This window comes from Acipenser ruthenus, chromosome 7, assembly GCF_902713425.1.
Source record: "Acipenser ruthenus chromosome 7, fAciRut3.2 maternal haplotype, whole genome shotgun sequence".
Lineage (NCBI taxonomy): Eukaryota > Metazoa > Chordata > Actinopteri > Acipenseriformes > Acipenseridae > Acipenser > Acipenser ruthenus.
The window spans coordinates 3,488,359-3,509,707 of record NC_081195.1 but is presented as its reverse complement, the minus strand read 5'-3'; the positions used below and the strand labels follow the sequence as shown (position 1 = coordinate 3,509,707).

The 21,349-nt window shown below is 38.3% G+C and overlaps 1 long non-coding RNA gene across 2 annotated transcripts; it reads left to right on the top strand.

The window, feature by feature from the left end:
- Nucleotides 1-9,948: 9,948 nt before the first annotated feature.
- Nucleotides 9,949-17,024, top strand: LOC131737425 (uncharacterized). 2 transcript variants are annotated; one of them, XR_009329022.1, is made up of 5 exons: nt 9,949-10,423; nt 13,426-13,521; nt 14,194-14,374; nt 14,970-15,102; nt 15,683-17,024. It is a non-coding gene; the product is annotated as an uncharacterized LOC131737425 (long non-coding RNA). The 2 variants fall into 2 exon arrangements; XR_009329023.1 differs by having other exon boundaries at nt 14,194-14,379.
- The last annotated feature ends 4,325 nt before the right edge of the window (nt 17,025-21,349 follow it).

Genomic DNA, 21,349 nt, shown 5'->3' with positions numbered 1-21,349 from the left:
AAAAAAGATATCTACTAGTTGTTTATAATTTTTCAAAGAAAAAAAGAAAAAAAAAGAAATAATATGCTCTATTTTTGTACTCCAGCTCAAAAATTGTGTTTGTTTGTTAGGTTTTTTTTTTTTTTTTTTTTTTTTTTTAAATAAATAGACTGGTAAAGTGAAGCACATTCTTCATCAATGACATGCAATCTATACATATGAATTTCTGTATGTATATAGATGTTGTGTGATTCAGGCGTGCATTGACTTGTTTAAACTGGTTTCTGCACCACATCTGCTGCTCATGGAGATTCAGAGGTCCAGAGAGAGGACTGAAGACAGAAGGCCATTTTATTTTTGTACATATGTTTACTAGTTTCTTATAGAAATGCTTATGTTCAAAGCCTCATCGATTAGCCTCTGTTTTCGTGTTCAGAAGCTCTGGGACAACTCTCAAGGACATCTGACGATCCAGAAGATTTCAGCGTTTTTTATTTTCAAACAGAAGCACAAACACAGAAGATGTCTACATCGGAACATATCATGAACTAGTTAATTGTTCTGTAGACAAAAAAAATGCAATTTCCTACCGCAACCAATAAAAAAAATCTGAATTAATATTATACTAAACAATACCAATGGCAGCTACTTTTGAACACTCTTGAGCTTCCTACCCGTGGCTTAAGGGTATTTGTTTGGTTTAAAAAAAGAAAAAACACTGTTTCCAAGTCAGAAAGTGCTTTTATATATATATATATATATATATATATATATATATATATATATATATATATATATATTTCTTTTGGGGGGGGGTTGTGTACAAATTAATTTTTATGATGAAAATATTTATTTAAAAAATGTGTATTAAATTTGCATTAGAATAATGAAAACAACATATGTGTGCTTTTTCATGTTATCGGTTCTTTTTTTACTGTATGTTATGAACCTGTAATGTTTCAGAATATCTACTGGCTGGGCTCCAGGATCCTGTAGAGTTCTTGTTGGGGCACACCATCGTTGTGGGGATATGGGGATTTGTACTAATATAGGCCTCCATTCTGACTATTTCTCTTTTTAATGTAGTTAGACTGCCGTTCTAGTGGTTGGAAATACTCATCAGAGGTGTGCAATGGGTGGCTGATCATGTCTCATAAATGAAGGTGACCTTGGATCATCTCCAAAACCACCATCACAGTTGAGTTTCCAGGGGTGAAGGCAAGGGGCCAGCTTTGTTTGTCCTGAGATTTAGTAGAAAATTCGATGACTGTTCTCATCTTTAAAATGTGTGCCAAACTGTGTAGGTATTGTTTAATCCCAAACATGCACAGCATCCTAACTCCTTAAATCCTTACTTCTCTTGGTATTTATCCCACAATGTGAATTATACACCATTTCCAGGTACCAGAATATCCTTTGCAAGCCATTAGAAAAACAGTATAGGAGCTGTCAGTGGGTGGTGCTGTGACACTGATGCACAAGTTCTGCGCCTGGTACAATTAATTCTGTAAAAATTGATTATACATGTATTCTATAAAGTAACTGTGTTCTCTATATATAAATCTCTAACATTACACACCAGTGGATAGGCTATTTGTCCACAAATGTTCTGTAATATTAGGCTTCTGTGCACATCACCCATGTTCTAAGGCCTTCAGCTGCAGCATCGCATCTGTTATAAAGCTAATATACCTTGGCTCCCAAAAGTAGTAGCACATTCCAAATCCCAAAAATGCTTATCTACAGTACCAAGCAGCATCTGTTTTTATCTCTAAGTTTATAATTAAGTCTCATGTCATCTGCTACAAACATTGTGTGCACTGAGAAAAATATACATATTTAGATAGTTTAGCCACTGGGTCATACTTTCTTATATTTACACCTTGCATCATCATGTGGATATTTGTAGGATAGCTTTAGGATTAAGCGTTCCTATCCAGTTACGTGACCAAGGATATTTTAACATACCAAACCACACAGCCAAGCAGACATTTGTGGAAGGGAATAAATGTTAGACTTTGGTTGGAAATTTTGCAACTGGAGCCATTCTCCCTGGCTTCAGAAGGGTAGCTGGAGACTTGCAGATTGCAGTATGTCTTAGGTAGCGTTGTTTGTATATTGGAAAAATCTCTCTCCAAGAGGTCCCAGACAGCTGTAAACATCCCCTCTCTCACTCTCCATACCTCTCCTCTCCCCTTTCCTTTTAATTAATGCTGGTAAAGAGCTGTTGAATTGATTTGCTCTGGAGCAATGAGCGAGCTGTGGGAAAAGTCACACCTCCTGAACAGCTTGTGATGCCATGCAAATGTGGGGCAATTCGGTAAAGGCAAAGAAGAGTGAAGAAGGAAAGAGAAACCCTTTCATCCTGCCCACCCCCACTCCCACATCCGTTAAGTACTAACTTTTTTTAATTTGCCGAGGAGCAATTCATCTCAGGAGAACGAGAACTGCAAGCATAAGGCAAAAGGGCTTGCTCAGAGAGATCATACATCACTCTGACCCCTCCCCCCACCCTCACTGGCCTGTCCTCAAAAAGTCACTCTACCATCACGCAGGACCTGCAGGAAAGAGGGAAATGCATTGGTTTATTTGAAAGATATCAGGTCAGAGATTGTATTGTGGTTGTATTTAGCTCTCACTACCTTTACACAAGTGCACTGGGATCTGCCATCTAACTGTGCACATTGCAGCAATGTCTAATTCTATAGGATTTATTTTATGGATCAGGTTTTACAATATTATCCCAGTGCTAAAGTGTTATTGTTTAAAATGTATAATGTAAATAGTATAATAGTAAAAGTAAGTCTAGTAAGGTATAGTGAAATTTGGTAAAGCAAGGTAATTGCAAAATATCAGAAAATTGTATTTTGCACTGGACCAAACGCTTAGTCAATCTGGCCCAATATACAGACAGCATTTTACAAAACATCAAGACAAACTTTCAATACACATTACTGTTTAACTCTGTAACGGTCCGACTGGCTTGAGATTACGTTCAAAGGCTTAAGGGACGTTAGCACCGTATGCAACCAAACGACTCGTCCCCATTCTGAGGTTAATGTCACATCAAGATCAGTTAGCACAGATGTCTAATTCATATGGAAAATCTTTTTTTTTTCTTTTGTTGCCTGCTGTACCAGGTATAGAAACATTATGAAATACTGCAACTGTTTTCTCATCTTTTTTTAACAGAGCTTAACATCTAAACTAAATGTTTACATTTTCAGTCACAGGTGCACAGGTTATATCTATTAATGAGGTGCTGAATATGAGTTAGAGACGAAACTTAACTTAATAACATACTTAAAAATATCCGTTTGAAGACATGTCAATAACAATCTACAGAATGTACTGTTTATTTCAAGAACATTCAGTAGATGTACTAATTAGTTGGATGGTGGCTACATTTTATTGAAAGAATATGTGATTAATTTATTGCTTAGGCAGGACAGTATTGTTTTCAGTGAAGAGCAGTGTAAGAATTGGAACTGTGTGTTTAAATTTGTAAGCCACAGGCTCAGCTCTAAAGGAACTTGTTTGTGGTTCAATAGCAAGTAATTAGTATTTCCTAATATATATATATATATATATATATATATATATATATATATATATATATATATATATAAAATATTTATTTCTTAGCAGACACCCTTATCCAGGGTGATAAACAATTGTTACTAGATATCACATTATTTTTACATACAATTACATAATTTTTTACACATTATTTTTACATACACTTACCCATTTATACAGTTGGGTTTTTACTGGAGCAATCTAGGTAAAGTACCTTGCTCAAGGGTACAGCAGCAGTGTCCCCCATCTGGGATTGAACCCACGACCCTCAGGTCAAAAGTCCAGAGCCCTATATATATATATATATATATATATATATATATATATATATATATATATATATATATATATGCAGGGCAGCAGTGTGGAGTAGTGGTATTGCCATATTACAAATGGATGTTTGGGTCAGATACAATATTTTCTAAGTCAATTCCGCAAATTCTTTTTAAGGCTATAAATAGAATATTGAACAACGATAAAACCTTTTGTGTAAATGATAACATTCAACAACAGAATTTTAATTTACTTGACATGCGTACAAATTCAAATGTTCGACCCTCAATTCCTAATGATTAATTTGAACCTGTAAAGGTCTTCTCACTTCAAAAGTAACCCCAATAGAGGGTATTAAGGTCATCTCCATGCAGGATCCAAACCTGAAACCTCTTTTGAACACAGACACCCACAAAGGAGCTTTCTACGCTGGCTAAATCACATTAATTGCATTCTGAGTACTATGCTCTACTAGATGATAAGAATGTATTTATTTAGAACTTCTCACACCAGTAAATCTCCAGGGATGTATAACACATCTTATATCCACAGGGGTCGGTAGGCAATTACAAACTGCTACAGTGCAGTACTTCGTTCACACCTTTACCCATAACTACAAGGGCTACCTAGCGGATCACAGGGGCTTTGATTGAATTCATGTAGTGAAGAGACATTCCTGAAAGAAAATCACTCCAGGTGTTTGCTACCAGCTGTTATGAATATTTTTCTCTATGTAATGTTTGGGTGATTGTTCTTTTTCGACTCATGATCGTACATTGTGACCAGATTTCTCTAGGAGCCCCATTTTCACGTAAGTTGATTGTTCTTTTGTAAAGACTTTTTTTGTTGGTTGGACTTACCTAAAGCAAATTCAGTGCAACTAAACAACAAATACAGTCAATCACAGAATCACAGTTATATAACAGGGAGCAACACTGGAAGGTTTAAATAGAGAACAAACATTGGTTAAAGCTCGGATCGGAACAGGCAAATTAATTGTTTCTATACCAGCCTTTAAAAAGGTCTGTTTGCTTTTCCTATTGTGCTGTAAATATGTGTTTGTCCACACATTTTTAAGGTTGATTGCCAGAATTATCTGAACAATTATCTGCTAAACGTGTTTGTCTGCTCACAAATCCCCTCAGTTCAAAAGATCAAAAGTGGTGCTTCACAGTTAATTTCCTCTTGAGCAAGTAGCGGACTACCCTGGAAACTCAGCTGGAAGTGACACCAGATAAATATCCAGTAAATAAAACAGAACATTTAAAAACATTTTGGCTTTTCATTAGCTCCTATTGTTGGGGAGCCTATTACTTGTCATCTGATGATCATATGGAACACTGAGCTATGTCAGATAAGTTCTGATGTTCTCAACCTGTTTTTCTTTTTTCAGGACTACCATAATAGATTTCTTGGTGCAGTGTCATGTGGGTGATCAGTAGTCCATGCTGGTTATGAGAAGCAGGTGTAAAGTGCACCTCAAGCATGCATTCAAGTTACAATTTACACCTGTATCTATACAAATATATAACTTTGCAACTTGCCCCTACTTGTCCCAACCTGTGTGCCTATAAGCATGGCATGCATTAACCAGAGTAATCAAGGCACTTTGTTTACTTGTATCAAAGTCAATGAGTGAACCGGGAAACAAATAAGATACTAAGCAGACAGACATTTTGAGCGGATGTAAGGAGGGATGAACTGACACACAGGTTCTATCATATATCCCCACATGGATCAGCGGTTCTGTAGATACAAGCAGATACAATTTCAATGGGAGAACTGGGAAGTATGGAATGGTATACTCGACAAAAGTTTTGAGATTAACCAGCTACTAGGAACCAGACAAGCACTGATGGGCCAAACGTTCCCAGCTTTTGTATATATGTTCTTACAATAGTAAGCCAAAACAAACTGCGTCAACATACGTGAGCATTTTTATTTCTCCTACAATGAAACACAGTTAAGAAGGCTGCAAAACTGTTAATGCCAAGCAAACATAAATAAAAAATGAACTCATTTCACTCGTTCGGGAGTTGTTCACACAGGTTACTAGGAAGGGTATTTTTTAACTAAAAAAGAAAAAGAAAGAAAGGCCAGATTGTTGCGAGGTAATATCTGTGACTCGGCGCTGAATTGAGCGTGCTCAGCGAGTGAGACTGCGGAGGGCTGCTGCGATGTGAATAGAGCCCACTTGGTGAGGGCTCCAGCCTGAAAGAGATGAGGTCAGGGCACCGCTTTCACACACAATGGCAGCCACCAACTAGCTGCATTTCTTACAATCACATACCATAACCCCCTGATCAAATGGGCCCTTTGTAGCACTAATATAAAAACATGTTATACAATGATGATTTGGAAGAATGACATGAGGAGGGGTCAGTCTTCAATGAGAGCTGAGGGAGCCTGTCATACACAAAATAACATCAGAGGGAACAGGAGAGCTGGGGTTGTATGGTGGGGGGGGAGGGGCAAAAAGGGCAAAAATGCCTGCCTTAAGCAACAGAGCATAACTTAAAAAAAAAAAAAAACACTGAAGAAAAAGAGTAATACATGGGAATAATAATGAAATCAATAAAATGAACAAATAATATTTCATAAGAATGCTCATTGACTATAAATATCAACATAGGTTACATACACTAATAACTTTGTCTTTGGCCACTGTAATAGAAATAATTTAGTTTTTTAGGTGATTATATTTAACTGATATCCTCGAGGCTCCTGGGATATAACTAATAACAGTTCTGAAAATAACTCAGACTCAAATCTTTCTGATCTCAGTCTGCTGTAAGTGAATTGTTGATGATAGATACACAGATGTACAGACAGATGGATAGGCTTGTGGTTGGGTTTCTGTTGTATCTTTTCCACAGTGTTACAAAGAAGAAACTTAAGTTACCACAAACGGCAAATTTCAAAGAACATCTGGGTTTGTGTATGGATACCCTCTTTGCTACCTGCACAGGACAAAAAGTCAAAACTTCTTAGATGAATTGAGTGGATTTTCTTTTCATCAGCTACTTCAGATCATTGAATTGGTTAACAGTACCACATTGACTTCAGAATTATCTTTCTAAATAACGTAACTGTCCATGAATGCTATAATACACATGTATATTTGTGTGGATCTAGAGGTTAGCGTATTCTTGACTAAAGTGCTGTTTTCTGACGCGTATAGTATATCATTGTGTCGGCACTGTTTCAAGAAAAAACTTTTACTGTATATCAATTTTCACTGAGCAATCACTGAAAGCCTTGCTTCACACGCTGACAGACAGGTGATCAATGATTACTTGTCTTGTCCGTTTCTTTTCTACACTAGCGTAAACAGATTCTCTTCCGACGCTTTCCAAGCAACTTAACAAATTATCACAAGTCACAGAGATAAGAGGATGAGACAATGGTTGGAAGTAGACAATAATGACTCTATCTTTGTCAATCTATCTTAATGGACCTGAGCAGTGCAGCTGTACTATACTGGGGTACACTGTACTATGTACTGGCCCCTGAAACTAGGAACCCTTTATCATCAGCATAAATGTCCAATTCCCAAAGACCACACAGACATAGCTGAACAGTCCCCCATAGTAATCAAACCTCTAAGAGAGCTGACATTCTCACACCTTCACTGTGGAAACCCGGACCAAGTAGGAGGGTGCACTTCTTTGTACTGCAGGAATCCTCTCTCCACACCTTGCAGAGCGCAAGCACAACGCAATTGTCTAGCTGAATCATGAACACTCGGGTTCACTGTACGACCGAGAACAGGCTTGCACCAATGGGATTAAGGGTGTTAATGAGGGAAGACAACAAAAACAAAATCAAAACATTATGCCGCACAACAGACAAGATTCCAGTACAAACACTGGAATTGTTGCGGTGGGTGGGGATATGTCAAGTATAAACAGTTTAGCAAATGTGCCTAGGGTTATCCCAGACATTGTTGGAAACATAAAAGTATGGATAATTATCCAAGAGGTAGCCCAATAATCCAAGAGGTAGCCCACTGAAACATATTTATTTATTTAGCTTTGCTAGTTATTTTTGTTAGATGTCCCTTGAGATGTGTAATCTTGCTCAGAGAGAAACCCTTTTGGTGGTCAACTCCAGGAGCTAACAGAGTTGAAAGGTCACAGCCACAAATCTTTATTTGGAATGATAGTACCTGAGCGCTCAGCATGATGGTAAGACTTCAGTTAAAATCCAGCTGCATACAATAGGTGAACTCAGTCAACTATAGGAGAAAAATAAACAAGCCCAACATTAACAAATAACTTATTGTAAACATTATGAAAGGTAAGATACATATGAAGCAATGTACTCTTTTTTTTAAGATGTGCTGACATTATATCCAGCCCTATAAATGTAATTGTAGACGTTCTCATGACTGTTATGTTTCTATTTGTCTTCAGAGTAACCTACATAACTGTGTGCTTATGGTTAAATAGTGGTGGGGATAATAGGGGAGTGCAGCTCAGCTTTGTCACTCGGATAAAACAGTTAAAAGAATAATATTCTCCTGAACAAAACTTGAATAGGAAATCTTTCTAGTTCTTTACAGGTGTACAAAAAAAGACATATTGCACCATGCACTGCACAAACCTCATTTCAGTGGTGATGAGTCTGTATGGTGCTGCTGCTGGACCACAAGAAAAAATAATTCCAGAGGTCTACAGTGGGGTTTAGCAAGGAAGGGGTTAAATGTAATGTCTTAGCTTAACAAATTTACTTTTATAAAATTCAAACAGCCACAACACCCATGTCTAATGCAATCCCTAAATAATGATAGTGTTTTTCCTATGATGCAGTACAGTTAAATGTTTTTAATACCCCCAGTACTAAAAACACAACCTTAATGACTCCCAGTCTCTTTGATGTGGGGAAGGTGCCCACATAATCAGTGCTCTGCCTCTCTCATCTTTTTACAATACAAGCTAGTCTTCTGTACAGGAGTGTAAGTTTTATGGCTTCTAATCCTTTCACTACATAAAAACACAAGAGACGTCCACCTACCCAAACTTCATTTAGGGGTTAAAGTAACGGGGAATTCAGAAAATGAAGGGAAATGTTGCCTCTGCTGGCTGTCAGTTTGCTGTTACACAAGAACAAAGAAAAAAAAGGAGAAATGACTCAAATTGTTTTAAGAAACATATCTTCTCATATGGCAAGCAATGGGACTAAAGATGCACGGGCTGCCCCTCAACACCCACTTATATCTGAAAATCCAGTTGATGGATCAGGAACATGACACCTAAAAACACACTAAGAATATTTGTTTGACCACAAACAAAAGGACTACTGTGGTTTTTAGGTTTATAAGTTTATAGTTGCACAAAACAAAAAGTCAATCGGTTTTAATAAGACCGTTCTTGCTGAAACGTTTGTCTAAATGTATCACAAAGTTTCTTTTTAGTACGGTATTTTAGTGTTTATCATTATAAATTGACTATCCAAAGTGAAGCAGACTAGCCTACATATTGTTGAGTGGTGTAGCTGTGGGTGAGACCATATTATGAAATATTAAATATGAGGTACCATAGACCTTGTAACAGGTCTGTCCTTTGTTCAACAAATAGCACGTGGGAACCGTTAGGAAGCAAGTTTACCCCCAAACTCCAAGTTTCATAGTCGTTTGATTAAGTTTACATAAATCATGCTAATAATCTGGAACGGTATGCTGAATATCTGTGTGCTACCTCTAGAAAAGGTGTTGCCTTTATAAGGTAAAATTGGGCTTGCCCGACACAGTAATATATTCTGTCACGCCTTAGTTGTAGTAGCCCTACAGTAAGTGAAGCTTAATCCAAATACAAAGATGACCTATTTCAACCACCAAAACAATAGCCTATACCTCATTAAAGTTTATCTAACATAAAACTCTGTGTTAATACAGTATACAAATATTGCATTTAACGCAACTACTTATGCATCATGTTAAACTACTCATGACGTAGAATGGATACAAATTGCATTTATTGTTACAAACTAGCAGTGTTAAACTGTAGTGTGTGGTCCAGTGGTTAAAGAAAAGGGTTTGTAACCAGCCCAAGAGGTCTCCGGTTCAAATCCCACCTCAGCCAGACTCAGTGTGACAGTGTGTAATTGTAAGTGACTCTGCAGCTGATGCATAGTTCACACACCCTAGTCTCTGTAAGTAACCTTGGATAAAGGCGTCTGCTAAATAAACAAATAATACTGCTATTTAATGTGCAGTTGCGCTTACTACTAGTTTGATTGACGAGTACCGCCCATGTGACTGCGTTTGTTTTCGTATGGTGATGGCTTCTTGTCTGAGCTCTGCTGCTGACTAGCTGCCTGGGAGAAACAACATGGAAAAGGAGAGCTACCCCAAACAAACCCGCCACAGAAGAAAGAGAAAGTGAAAACCAAAGAGTGGAGAAGGGAAATAAATCCTCACGCTGACTGGGAATGCTGTTTTTATACCACCTGCCAGAGGACATTCTCTACCTCGTCCTCTATCTGGACTGCCAGACTGAACAGTTTGTCCCAAGTGTGCAAGAACCTGTACAACTTCACCAGCAGGGACGATGTTTGGAAGAGGATGAGGAACTCCACAAGGGAGAGTCATGTAAGCAATATTTATTTTCATTTATGAAAAAATAAAACTGCAAAAAATAAATACACAGAACATATCGAAAGCAGCCTACTGCTTTCCATTCGCTCGTTCTCGATACGCTGTTGCTGTCTGTGAGAGTTCAGAGTCAAGCAACGTGCGCAACTTCCTTTGCGTAGTTACGTCAGAAAAAAAACCCAAAAACCTTAAAACAATGTATAAATAAATAAAAGACATTCAAGACATTTGTCATTGAATCACTACGATGAGAGATGCCCGGATTCTGCGGATTTAATACAAGTTCATTAAGATTAGTAATTGTATTGGTTAGTTGGGACGCTTGTTGGAGGGTAGTGGTGTATGGGAACACGCTGTTAATATATGAAGCACCTTTAACCATTTATTTTCAGCATTAGTGACATTTGGTTTATTTTATTCTGACAATTAGGTAACTTTAAATCCACCTGACAAATAATATTCGCCTAAATAAAATACTGGATAAAATATTAGGTGGTTGCAATATCCTGCATTACGATATAGTTCTACACATAATATTATACTTAGTTATATGGTAAACTAAATTAACGATATTGTCATATACCCAATAATTCTCTCAACTCCAATGTAGTATTGATCATTTTAGTGGCCTTGGCTTGTGATAATGTGTGGTGTTTTTTTTTTTTACCACTTGCAGTAGACGCTAGTATAATGTAGGGTAAGTTGCCTACCTTCTATAAAGCTGAACAGATGTTTACAGAAGCCCAACAGCAATGTGTCACAGGCAATTTTTTAAGGCCTTTGTAGAGCCTTCAGAAGTCATAATCTTTTTTTTTGGTGTGTCATCAAAAGCCATTATTATGTATTAGCAGCTTGTGATAATACTGTTGTAGCAGCCAGTTGTTATTTATAAGTAATTAAAAGGGTAACCCCCCTCCCCCCAGTCTGTTTATCTGGCATAGTCACTGTTGAAAATGCTGTGGATTTAACCTCTAAACTGCTGTGAGACCCAAGACACTAGATAAAAATAGGCATCCCTGCTTCTAAATTCTGAAACTGATTATTGGATGGATGGAACTGACTAAAAGGGATCATATGGTGAATGCACATCGCTGATCTGTCTTTGTGTCGTGGCATTTGAAAACCCGAAGTGATGCCTTTTATTGACAAGTGGTTCCTTTCAGCCTGTCACCAGAGCCCTCTTAATCAGTGTCAGATCAAAATATGCATTATGACTGTTTAGAAAGGGAGGGCTGGCTGTCACAACAGATTGTTGAGACTTGTCATTGGGTGTGCTGACACGTGACATAACAGAAAGTGATAAATTGCCCATTACTGGTCAGTAAGTCATAGCAGATACTGCTTACGTGCCAAATGTTTACAGCCTTTGAAATCACGTAACAGTGTGTAGCTGGGAGATGAGAAACCGGTCTTTTTTCTTTTCATTAATCTTTTGCAGTAATTTGACAGCAGCATTGTGAGTTTTTTCATTCATGTCCTGTTATAGGAATATTGTTAAGGCGCTGAAGCTCTCGCCTAGTCTGGAATGCGCTCCCTTTATAATGGGGACAAAAATGGGAAAAGATTAGATGTCAGTAATGGAATTTAAAAAGAATTGGGGTGGGAAAAAAGGAATAAACGAAAGACATGTTTTGACACCCCAAGGCTAAAAACAAACAGTTCGAAGTGAAGAAATTGCTTGAAGACCAGGAAGAGAGCAGACCCTGGAGGCCAGTGCAATACGCTACCTGCATTAACAGCTGTGCAAGGTGTTTATTTATTTACAGGGAAAGGGGGCAAAGAGGGCAAACTGTTTGGGTTTTTTTGTGTGTGGCTAGTCACTTGACAAAACCAAAACATTTCTTGGGAGTATTGCCGGAGGGGTATTCTGACTGTTTAGTAAATTCCCAAGGTGTACAGCACTGTAACGTGAGTCCTGTTCACCCCTTCTTTGCACATGTCAAGCGTATTAACCCTTTGTGCTGTTCTACACTTGAAGTATCTGCCATTGTGGCTCACAATATGCAAGAAAAGTCTTAAAACCACTTAATTTGAGCAAAATAAACGGGAGCGCTTGTTCTGTGTTCTACTGACTGTAAGGCACAATAAATTGCTTTCCCAAGGCATGCAAAGTGCTCCTGAAGGTAACATCTTAAGTGTATCAGAGCACACTGGGTTTAGTCTGACCATGATTAGTGCTGTTTGGCTCAATAATGCAGCAGGTTGCTGGGAATATACTTTTCCTGCTTGCAACAAATGGTGCTGCAGTTCGAATCAATTATAACTGATTCTTGTGCAGTGTTTGTGGCTGATGACTGTTTTCAAGAGATCAATTACATGCTAATACAGGCTTAATGGGTGGAATAAGCCAAGCCATAGAACAGGTACTCCAGACTATGAGTGACTGGTAGTGTAAATTGGTGGATTGCTTAAATCCTAGTTATGTATTGCCAGCAACAGAGTAAAACAATTCACTCACAATTCTTCCTCGGCATCCAGGAAACAGATTGCTCAGTAGTCAGTTTGACCCCACTTTTTTTTTCTTCTTAACGTTTGAACTTTCTCTTTAAGTCTGTCATCTTCTAAATTTAGATGGAGGGTAATGGAAGTGCCACTATAAACGTCAAGGTTCTTTTTAAGTAGGACAAGGGTCCTTTGCTTAGAAGTGATTGGATTTACAGGTGTGCATGTAGTTGGAATGGAGCTGTTGCTGAGGGGGCATGTGTGCTTCACATTTGTTTGGGAGTCCTATACCAAATGGCTCGTACTTCATAAAGGAATTGTCGTAACTTTTTTCCTGTTAACCCTGTCCCTCTGCTTATTGACAACCCTTATGGTTTTTAGATAATTTGGAACAAAAACCTGAACACCCTGCAGCTCTCATGGACCAGAGTGAGAACCAAATGAAATGCATAATGATGTACATAAGTGCACTGCATTGTTAAATGTGCCAGTACTTTATATTTATCTAACTAAACAAACTAATAGTGATTTACAAAGCTGTGCTCTTTTGATTTTAGATTTCCTAGGATCCCTCTAAAGGACAGGGTGAAGATATCTCAGAACTGGTGCAGAGGATGTTGCAGGAAGGAAGCTGTCCTCAAATGGAAGAACAAGTGAGTCATTTCTCTAACTCAATCAGTTGTATCTAAAGGATGCTTTGGAGCTTGCAGTTTGTTTCTGTTCAGTAGGAGGCAGCTCCTGTTGAGAGTGGCGGTGTGATTGTTTTCTGCATCTTCCCCCTTGGAAAACCCACAGTTTTCCTTTTTTTTTTTTTTAATGTCTCAATTCTAAAATTATAGGTGACGCAAAACTTTTGTCCAGAGCTGTAGCTTGAACAATGATTAAACCAGAGAATAACAACAGTGTTTAAATTAAAAGAAAAAACAAAACAAACAAAAAAATTCTGTGCAGAAAGATTGAGGACAAAAATAATAATAATAGTAAAAAAAAATAATAATAATAATAATACCCACAATGCATTAGGCAAAGCTGTCTACCTCCATGAAATATGCATGTGTGGTCCCATTTAGGACTGTGGGACTATTGTTTTGTAAGGATCTATCTCCATAGCCCCCACCTTGTACTTGTTTATCTCTCATATATTAAAAGCATAATAACATTTTCACTTCTTTGACTTGTGTGAATCTCATTTTTTCATGCCCCAGCAACACTATAAACCATTACAAGTGAAAGGACCCCACTTTCAAATATTTATTACCCCTAGAATTAGTGTACCACCCTGTACCGATGTTTGAAACTCTGAGTGTTGCTCTGTTGGTCCACAGCTTGTTGCCATGGATACAGTTAGATGGCGGTGTTCTGTAGCTGTCTCAGGCAGCAGACATCAGATCGTACCAACTGAGACCAGATGGCGGGGGGCTCCAGCGGAAGCCTGTGGCTGTGTACTCTGGGCAGAGAGAAGATGTGTTTCATCATGACAGAGTCTCACCTGATCAGTGCAGGAGTGTACGGTATTATCTTTTTTTTTTTCCTACATTTTTGCTGTCACCTCTCCTGTACCTGCTCTGTAAATACATTACATCTCCAGTGCGCTTAGTTGGCCATCTTCCATAAAACTAAATTAAGATAAATACTGCAATTTAGTAGTAAAACTTTTTTTTTTTTTTTTTTAGCAGGCATACGTCTGAAAGCACATCATAAATAATAGTAACAGACGAGCCATTATAACTAATTTGCACAACCTGTTACTCTCATCTGGGTGCTGCAAATGGTTTTCTAATGTGTATAATCTGATTCATGCCTGTGAGTAGTTTTGACAAGTACTTAGGCTATAGACTATGACTTTAGACTACAGTTTCCAGACCTGCATTAAAACAAGATTGTGGAGGGAAGTCATTCAACGCCAGCCCATTGACTCTAAAAGTGGGTACGGACAGGACTCCCCTCTCTTCAAACAGGCTTTCACCTGCGCTAGGGAAGTATTTTCTGACATGGGTTTAATTTCCTGTCTCCCAGACCACGACTCAAACCGCAAGACTACATTGTTTCCTTTTAGCACCTAGTGTTGAATAAAAAACAAAATCTCCCTTTGCTTTGCTAGAGACGGGAAGATCATTCTGCACCAGAAACAGGGCTCGTTCAGCATGGAGTACTCTACTCACAACCAGGAGGTGAAGTGCATTGACAGCAAGGGAGGGGTCATTGTCAGCAGTTCAAAGGACAAGATAGCGCGGGTGAGGTCTGCTTCTGGGATTCGATGTTCTGTCTGTTTGTTGTTCGCAGATAGAGTTCCTGTTCTATTAGGATTGCTTTGTGCAGAGTAGTAAATAAATATTTATATATTTTTTTAACTCTGTGAATGTATTGCTCAATTACGAATCACGCAGGCACCATGAGAGCTTTTCCTCCTAGATGAGATAATACTTCTATCTTGACCTGAACACCTCCATTCAGTTTTGGGCCTCTCTCAATGAATGTCCACTGGGGTGCTAGATGGAGACCACAAAAATCGTTTAATTATGACCGAGTCGGCTTCAAACAACAAACACTTAATAACTTACTTAAAGATGTTTTTTTTTAAAAGCGTGTGGTAGAAATATCAGTGGTGTCCCCCTCATGGGGAGTGAGGGCTTGCTTTATTGTTTTAGTAATTCCTCATTCTTGGATCACAGTTAATTAAACATGAGAAATCCAGTAGATCAAATTCAGAGACACCCACACTACCTCAGTTCCATATAGTTCTTGGATTGTGTAGCAGTAGGAGGCCTGTTAGCTGTTGCATAAAATCTGAATGTCATTTTTCTCTCTATTCAGCTGTGGTCCCTGTCTTCCACCAGACAAGGCGAGTGTTTGCATACAATCCCGACTCTTGATTTTGGTCACTGGCCATTAGTCCCTCGCAAAGGTAGAGAAGTTGTCTTTTGCGTGTGTTCATCTTTGTCATTGGCTCATTAATACACCGCCAACCTGAAAGGCCAACTCTCTCTGTAAAGTACAGACCTGTTTCAGAATTCTGTTTGTAACAACTAGGCCAGGTTTGTGAGGTTTTGCTTTTACTATTGTTGGTCAAGAAAAGTTTTACTATTTATGTGGTAGTGCATTTTTTTTGTCAAGCCTAAATGTATACTTTCTTTTTATTTTAATCTGTTCTTAACCCATATGTACATCTAAAGCTGTTTAATTTCCACCAGGGTTGAGGTTAATTCCTGTTATTCATCTCCAATTCCTTTTTAAAATCAATTCCCAATTCCTATTCCTTCGAAGGAATTGGAATTGATATTTTAGAGACATAATAACTGTTGTGATTGTTCAGCTGCTTTCGTTTGAAGCCAGTTTAATTGACTAACAATGTCTTAAATTAAAGTAATTTGTTGCCACTGTGAGAAGCTCATTTTAACAGAATGCTGCTAATTGCAATTGTAATCAGTGCTGTGTTGGAATGCATTAAAAGGGAATGGGAATGGGAATTGGGAAATATGAATTGACCCCAATCCTGATTTCCAGCACATTGTACTATGAATGAGCATTTCATTTGATTTACTATTTAATGTCCAATATCCATACATGAACAAGGGATAACATACAGCTAAATGTGGTCTGCGAAAAATCTGATTTATAAATACCTATATAAGGATACCGGTTTTAAGATCCACCCCTGTTTAGATCAATTAAAAACAACCCCCTCTAATCATAGCATGAAATAGTAACGAGATTAAAAAAAAAAAAAAAAAAAAAAAAAAGTAAATTAAATAGGAAAGTTGTAAGCCGTGTGTTTTTTTGTTTCAGATTTTAACTGTGATGTGAAATCTTGCCACTCTGGTATTTTAACCAGTCGTATTTTAGTGGAAGATGATGTTACTAGTATAATAAACTTTCAAACTGAGCGAACAGTGGCATCTAGTGGATTCATGAAATGACATTAACACGGCATATTCTCTGCCTCTCTCCCACCACAGGTAATGGCTGCACATCAGGTTGACTAGCATCTAGAGAAAAAAGAAAATACAGTTGACAAAATAAGCACTAGTAAATGGAGCATGTGAGGTGAAAGCATTGGAATGTATTTTATAACACTGCTACAGTAGTAGACACGTTCTCAGTCACGTTCTCTCCGACGCTCAGATCAATATTTGCTTGTTATCTCCCACAAAATGAGATAGAGTTGAGGCTTCTAGGAGTTCTGATTGCATACATTTCAAGTTCTGTCTTGAGAACCACTCTGCCTAATTTCATTGCATGGCCAGTGCTGTCCCAATACTCAGTAGGGGATGTGTAGGTCAAATAACCACCTTCTTCTTTCTCAGTGCTAACACCAGGAGCTATTGTAGGCTATATATATATATATATATATATATATATATATATATATATATATATATATATATATATATATATATAAATATATATATATCATATTTTAAGTCATTATCCTACATGATGAAACCTTGAAGTTTTCATTATTATAAGAATTAGGTGTCTTTAATCAAAGAATAGAATGTGAATTATGTGTATGGACCATACAATTCAATTCAAACTTGGTTGAGCAGTTGAAGGCTGCATTACAGCTATCACTGTTGCTACAAATGGACGCCTCTGTCTCCAGTGCTGACAAATCCGGCACCTTTCAAAGGTACTAACTGCATCACAATATAATGTTTATGAAGGGGTTTGTTCTACGCATTAGGAGACAAAGTGCAGAGTCACTGGACACAACACAGGTGGTCCGATTTGTTCGAGAGATTCTCCAATTTATAGCTTTTTTTTTTTTTTTTTTGCTTGAAAGGTCAGTTAGCGTCTCTCCTACGCAGATAGTGGCGAAAGTGATACTGCTTCCACATGCTGATGCAGAGAACACAATCGCCTCTTCGTTTCTTCTGTGTCTTCATTACATATAACAGTCCATTTATTTATGCAGTGTAACCTAGACGGCATGCAATACACTAACACCATCAGTTTCCAAGCTGTAACATCAAGGTAAGACAGTGGAACGAGCAGTTAATCCCAGGAGTTTCAACAAGTGGGATGCACTAATGCTTCTTGGTTCTTCTGGGAATGCTTCTACTTGGCTCCCCAATATCACCGTGCACACCTGTAGTGATTCCTGACATTTAGTTCCCATGGTAACTTGGTTTTGCCCTGCCATGACTGCAGTGAACTTCCTGAACAGCCCTACCTTACCTATTATTCTCCCTGTATAGAATGTGTACTGCATAATAAGAATATGCTGAATCTTCTTATTTGTAATCACTCACGGCTACAGATGGCAATTAACCAGCTATTACGATTAACAGCCAGGCATGTTGTTTCATCCTGTGGAGGATGGAGTTATTATCTGACCTAGATAAAAAATAAAAATAAAAATAATAATAATAATTGGCTCTAGAGCAATGAAAAATGCAGGAAAATGTACAGGAAATTAAAATGTCTCTGGCGAATCCAACATCACTGAAGTGTCAATTGACCGGCTTGTGATTAGTCATGCATGTACACCCACACGCTCACTGACATGTATGCACATAAAAATTCACACCTGCACACAAACACACACTCACTTACAACCCCCGCCCCCACACATTACACATATACACAGTCGCTGAAGCACAGACTCCCACAGACAGCCGTTCAAACTGTCACACAAGCACACCCTTGAACGCTAGTCCACACTCAAAACCCCATTTGAACACCCACACCCACACCCTTGCCATGTGTTCTTCCCTAACCAGCCACACTGTGTTGCCGGTTAGTACCACCTGACTAGCCAGGGAACAGAGTATTTTTGAGCTAGTCAGCCGTTTTATTAAACTACAGCACCACTTTCCCCTGAACTTCTCCTCAATGTAATTTCGGAATTAGAGACGATTATCCACGTCATTAATTCTTCAATTTGATGGCTGAAATAGCAGGGCCTGAAACAGACTGCTGCCCCCGGATAATGGGACTGCTCCTTTTAACATATTGACGATGGGAGAAGTTAATTAAAATTCCTTGGAATGAAGGTGTCAGCTAACCTATAAACCCATCGCTTTTATTCAAATCTTTCTCACCAAGCATGCTGCAGGAGAAAAAAAAAAAAGAAAGAAATGCCATATCCCCCCTTCAGGCTGAGTTTCTGTGTCTCCGGGGTTGTTTGGTTTAGTGGTTTGGCGTTGGGATCTGAGACTTTTTTTTGCCCAGTCCACTGACCAAAAGCCCTTGCTCTTTGATGCATCTCCAGATGACCCTATATATAGTGTGTTTCTGTGGTCTTGGCTCTTTTGTAGCACAGAACTGTTTAAATCACACTCGGCAGTGACTGGCATCTTTGTTGGTGACTCCAGAGACCCGCCCATGGGAAGTAACTGGTACCCAGAATGCTGGATTGCTCAGAACGGATTTGGCTCACATTATAGGTTGAGGCAGCTCTGCCTGGTTTGTGGGAACAAATGCAACTTTCTATAATCCTGTCTGGAACCCCATAAAAGTTCAGGTTAAGAAGGCTCTTTGAATGATGGCCCTACAGGGCATTCTGGGCCTGTTTCCAGTCCTCTTTCCACAGGACTTCCTCGTGACAGAAGCAGAGTGTGACATCTGTACTGCTCAGTGTTCAGTAGGTTTCTTACTCAAGGTGGCAGAACGAGGTGTGGTCTGTAAGTGAGCTCTTAGTATGACCATTCTAAGAAGCGCCTCTTCAGTAGGTCCACTTCACTTTGGGATACTTCAGGACAGACGGAGGAGTGTGGTAACTGAAAGTCGAGCGTGGCACCTGGGGTTGTTCTTCAGAGCTTAGGGGTCAATTGCAATGTTCCACATTAACTCACAAGGTGACGAAAGCGGATTTTACAGTAGTGTGTAAATTTAGATTGCTTCTGTAGTTTAGATTTGTTGTGCATAAGAAATCAAACCACTGTATCTGAAAATCTTGGAAAACTGTTCAGATAGGCACATTAGTGATTGTGTAATTTAATTGATGACTTTAATGTGCAATTAATTTAAAATAGTAAGAGAAAAAGAAGACATAGTCAAAAATTATAAAATGCTTGATTTGGAAGTTGTTTAAGATGCCTAAAAGCACAAAGTGGTCTAACATTTTCACACGAGTGCCTATTGTTTCTATATCACTGATTACTGACTGAAAATTGAAATTCTCACACCCTGAGATTTTTCATGCCAGTAGGTATATAAAGGATATAAATGGCAAATCTTGAGGTGTTCTGATAGGTTTGCAATGACTGTAGATACATTTTCAGTTAGACCTGGCCTCATTGGGTTTTGCTGTGGTCTTCTCTCATTGGGTTTGCTTTGTATTTCCAAAAGCGGATATTTTCGGAGCTATCGGAATAATTGAAGTCTTTCATTAAATAACAATTGGTTACATAGTTTAAACTCCAAAATACTGTTTATGCAGCATGGTTTGGGGGTTTGCGTTTGACTCTCTTATGAAGTATTTGTTACTGCAACTGAACTTGATTTGAATGTACTTAGCTTCTACATCGTTGTGTGGGTGTTTATACTTGGTTCTTTTCTACTGTCCTAACGAGTGTCTAGCAACTTGAGTGATCAACATTAAAGGGTGATAGCAACCTGCATTGCATAACATATCAAAGGTCTTTATAGGACTGTTTAAATCATGTCTAAAATAAACCAGGAGTTGGTCTCGTTACACTAATTATTTAGCTGGTTTCATTTTAACCGGTATAATGGTCTATCTGGGGTTGAACCCGACCTCAATTTATACCAAGATAGGTGTCTGAGTAAGTGGAATGTTACAGTTAACATTCTACCTGAGGCTGAAATCATGACTGGAAATAATCAAAACTAATGGGAAATTAAAAGCAGGTGATGTCGAATGGAGATCAATCAAACCATTTGACTTCTTAAAATGTAGCAGTGATTTAAATAAAGCGTAGTGCTGCAATGTTTCTGTTCTGTGTATAGAATGGTTTGGCGTTAGGTGAGTCTCAAATCTGACAGTCCGATGATAAAGAGCAGGTGTAATGTGGGCTGAAACAAGAACAAGCTTATTACTGTGTTAAAACTGTCATTTTATTTACGTCTAAAATTACCCGCCTTTCTTAATGTTTCCTTCGCTTAAATAAAACAATATCTTGAAAAGGTTAGGTTTTCCTTTAAAAAGGGTTTTAAATTGAACCTGTTCATTCACCTCCTTCTGTCTATTATATATATAATTTAAAAAGCCAATTTTAGTATGTATGTATGTATTTATTTATTTAATTTTTTCAACCCAGGGCCAAATGAGCAAGCACTGTGCTGAGAATGGAAAGATTTGGAAACCCGGTAGAAAAAAAAGCCCTTGTGTTGCAAATGTAATTGTTCCAGCTTCACGCTTGAGGTATCAAAAGAACTGGGAGTGAGAGGGGAGAGCAACAGCTGTGTGCTGTTTGGTTTGGGGGAGAGCTGAGGGGGTGGGGTCAAATCTACTGATATAGCGATTCAGGGTATATTCCAGGGATATATCTGTGAAAGTGAATCAGGGTCTCAGAA